Source organism: Lampetra planeri, unplaced genomic scaffold (genome assembly GCF_965212315.1).
Source record: "Lampetra planeri unplaced genomic scaffold, kcLamPlan1.2.h2 scaffold_640, whole genome shotgun sequence".
Classification (NCBI taxonomy): Eukaryota; Metazoa; Chordata; class Hyperoartia; order Petromyzontiformes; family Petromyzontidae; genus Lampetra; species Lampetra planeri.
In genome coordinates, this window is record NW_027615463.1 from 15,001 (window position 1) to 20,000 (window position 5,000).

Genomic DNA, 5,000 nt, shown 5'->3' on the forward strand with positions numbered 1-5,000 from the left:
GACGTCACCGCCACCTAGTGGCGAATGGCGGTTGTTGTGTGTGTGTGTGTGTCTATCTCACAGTCCCTCTGGGGTTCAGAAAACGTGGGGCGTAGAATGATGATGATTATTCCAAATTATATTGTTAATGTTTTTAACAATCATATTTTTTTTTTCTAATAAAGGAAAAATGTTTAAAAAAAAAATAATTATTAATAATGATGTTGATTTTTCGAGGTAAAGCTTCTTTCGTGACTGCAGGGATTCATCTTCTTGGTTCTTTCGGTAAAGTCATCATGTAGAAGGGAAATAGTAAAATAATAAAAATTAAAATAATAAAATACAATTCTCACAAAGGGAAATCATAAAATAATAAAAATGAAACATTAAATGAAAAAATTCTCACAAAGGGAAATAATAAAATAATAAAAATAAAACATTATGAAATACAATTGAAAGCTTTCGTGACTGCAGGGATTCATCTTCTTGGTTCTTTCGGTAAAGTCATCACGTAGAATGGAAATAATAAAATAATAAAAATAAAACATTATGAAATACAATTCTCACAAAGGGAAATCATAAAATAATAAAAAATAAAACATAATAAACAATTCTCACAAAGGGAAATCATAAAATAATAAAAAATAAAACATAAAAAAATACAATTCTCACAAAGGGGAATAATAAAATAATAAAAATGAAACACAATAAAATACAATTCTCACAAAGGGAAATAATAAAATAATAAAAATGAAACACAATAAAATACAATAGTTGACAATAGTTTAAAGCGATTTGAAGCATCTTCTTGGTTCTTTCGGTAAAGTGACGTAGAAGGGAAGTAATGAAATAATAAAAATTAAGCATCGTAAAATAATATAACAAAATATAATATATTTTGTATGAAATAAAAATAATAAAAATTAAGCATCATGAAATAATATAACAAAATATAATATATTTTTTATAAAATAAAAATAATAAAAATTAAACATCGTAAAATAATATAACACAAAATATAATATATTTTTTATAAAATAAAAATAATAAAAATTAAGCATCATGAAATAATATAACAAAATATAATATATTTTTTATAAAATAAAAATAATAAAAATTAAACATCGTGAAATAATATAACACAAAATATAATATATTTTTTATAAAATAAAAATAATAAAAATTAAACATCGTGAAATAATATAACAAAATGTATAATATATTTTTAATAAAATAAAAATAATAAAAATTAAGCATCATGAAATAATATAACAAAATATATAATATATTTTGTATAAAATAAAAATAATAAAAATTAAGCATCATGCAATAATATAACACAAAATATAATATATTTTTTGTAAAATAAAAATAATAAAAATTAAGCATCGTGAAATAATTTAACAAAATATAATATATTTTTAATAAAATAAAAATAATAAAAATTAAACATCGTAAAATAATATAACACAAAATATAATATATTTTTAATAAAATAAAAATAATAAAAATTAAGCATCGTAAAATAATATAACAAAATATATAATATATTTTGTATAAAATAAAAATAATAAAAATTAAGCATCGTGAAATAATATAACAAAATATAATATATTTTTTATAAAATAAAAATAATAAAAATTAAACATCGTAAAATAATATAACACAAAATATAATATATTTTTAATAAAATAAAAATAATAAAAATTAAGCATCGTAAAATAATATAACAAAATATATAATATATTTTGTATAAAATAAAAATAATAAAAATTAAGCATCGTGAAATAATATAACAAAATATAATATATTTTTTATAAAATAAAAATAATAAAAATTAAGCATCGTAAAATAATATAACAAAATATATAATATATTTTGTATAAAATAAAAATAATAAAAATTAAGCATCATGCAATAATATAACACAAAATATAATATATTTTTTATAAAATAAAAATAATAAAATATAATAGTTAATAAAATAATATATTATATTATTTTGTTATGGTTTATTATTTTATTACGTTTAACTTTTATTAATTTATTATTATTAAAATAATATACTATTGTATTATGTTTCATTTTATAATAAATATTATAATATATTCTGTTATTTTATTATGTTTTATTTTATAATAAATATTATAATATATTCTGTTATTTTATTATGTTTTATTATTTTATTATTTTATCGTTGATAAAATTATTATATTATTTTATTATGTTTTATTTTATAATAAATATAATAAAGTAATATAATATCATTTTATTATGTTTATTTTGTAATAAATATAATAAAATAATATATTATATTATTTTATTATGTTTTATTATTTTATTATGTTTTATTATTTTATTATGTTTTATTATTTTATTATGTTTTATTATTTTATTATGTTTTATTATTTTATTATGTTTTATTATTTTATTATGTTTTATTATTTTATTATGTTTTATTATTTCATTATGTTTTATTATTTTATTATGTTTTATTATTTCATTATGTTTTATTATTTTATTATGTTTTATTATTTTATTATGTTTTATTATTTTATTATGTTTTATTATTTTATTATGTTTTATTATATTATTATGTTTTATTATTTTATTATGTTTTATTATTTTATTATGTTTTATTATTTTATTATGTTTTATTATTTTATTATGTTTTATTATTTTATTACGTTTTATTATTTTATTATGTTTTATTATTTTATTATGTTTTATTATTTTATTATGTTTTATCATTTTATTATGTTTTATTATTTTATTATGTTTTATTATTTTATTATGTTTTATTATTTTATTATGTTTTATTATTTTATTATGTTTTATTATTTTATTACGTTTTATTATTTTATTATGTTTTATTATTTTATTATGTTTTATTATTTTATTATGTTTTATCATTTTATTATGTTTTATTATTTTATTATGTTTTATCATTTTATTATGTTTTATTATTTTATTATATTTTATTATTTTATTATGTTTTATTATTTTATTATGTTTTATTATTTTATTATGTTTTATTATTTTATTATGTTTTATTATTTTATTACATTTTATTATTTTATTATGTTTTATTATTTTATTATGTTTTATTATTTTATTACATTTTATTATTTTATTACGTTTTATTATTTTATTATATTTTATTATTTTATTATGTTTTATTATTTTATTATGTTTTATCATTTTATTATGTTTTATTATTTTATTATATTTTATTATTTTATTATATTTTATTATTTTATTATGTTTTATTATTTTATTATGTTTTATTATTTTATTATGTTTTATTATTTTATTATGTTTTATTATTTTATTACATTTTATTATTTTATTATGTTTTATTATTTTATTATGTTTTATTATTTTATTATGTTTTATTATTTTATTATGTTTTATTATTTTATTATGTTTTATTATTTTATTATGTTTTATTATTTTATCATGTTTTATTATTTTATTATGTTTTATTATTTTATTACATTTTATTATTTTATTATGTTTTATTATTTTATTATGTTTTATTATTTTATTACGTTTTATTATTTTATTATGTTTTATTATTTTATTATGTTTTATTATTTTATTATGTTTTATTATTTTATTATGTTTTATTATTTTATTATATTTTATTATTTTATTATGTTTTATTATTTTATTATGTTTTATTATTTTATTACGTTTTATTATTTTATTATGTTTTATTATTTTATTATGTTTTATTATTTTATTATGTTTTATTATTTTATTATGTTTTATTATTTTATTATATTTTATTATTTTATTATGTTTTATTATTTTATTACGTTTTATTATTTTATTATGTTTTATTATTTTATTATGTTTTATTATTTTATTATGTTTTATTATTTTATTATGTTTTATTATTTTATTATGTTTTATTATTTTATTATGTTTTATTATTTTATTATGTTTTATTATTTTATTACGTTTTATTATTTTATTATGTTTTATTATTTTATTATGTTTTATTATTTTATTATGTTTTATTATTTTATTACGTTTTATTATTTTATTATGTTTTATTATTTTATTATGTTTTATTATTTTATTATGTTTTATTATTTTATCATGTTTTATTATTTTATTATGTTTTATTATTTTATTATGTTTTATTATTTTATTACGTTTTATTATTTTATCATGTTTTATTATTTTATTATGTTTTATTATTTTATTATGTTTTATTATTTTATTACGTTTTATTATTTTATTATGTTTTATTATTTTATTATGTTTTATTATTTTATTATGTTTTATTATTTTATCATGTTTTATTATTTTATTATGTTTTATTATTTTATTATGTTTTATTATTTTATTACGTTTTATTATTTTATTATGTTTTATTATTTTATTATGTTTTATTATTTTATTATGTTTTATTATTTTATTATGTTTTATTATTTTATTATGTTTTATTATTTTATTATGTTTTATTATTTTATTATGTTTTATTATTTTATTATGTTTTATTATTTTATTATGTTTTATTATTTTATTATGTTTTATTATTTTATTATGTTTTATTATTTTATTATGTTTTATTATTTTATTATGTTTTATTATTTTATTATGTTTCATTATTTTATTATGTTTTATTATTTTATTATGTTTTATTATTTTATTATGTTTTATTATTTTATTATGTTTTATTATTTTATTATGTTTCATTATTTTATTATGTTTTATTATTTTATTATGTTTCATTATTTTATTATGTTTTATTATTTTATTATGTTTTATTATTTTATTATGTTTTATTATTTTATTATGTTTTATTATTTTATTATGTTATATTATTTTATTATGTTTTATTATTTTATTATGTTTTATTATTTTATTATGTTTTATTATTTTATTATGTTATATTATTTTATTATGTTTCATTATTTTATTATGTTTTATTATTTTATTATGTTTCATTATTTTATTATGTTTTATTATTTTATTATGTTTTATTATTTTATTATGTTTTATTATTT

General features: G+C 10.4%; 1 protein-coding gene across 4 annotated transcripts in view; it reads left to right on the forward strand.

The window, feature by feature from the left end:
* Positions 1-5,000, forward strand: part of LOC144741654 (uncharacterized) — a 30,147-nt gene that overhangs the window by 10,515 nt on the left and 14,632 nt on the right. The gene's annotated exons all lie outside the window — the stretch shown is intronic.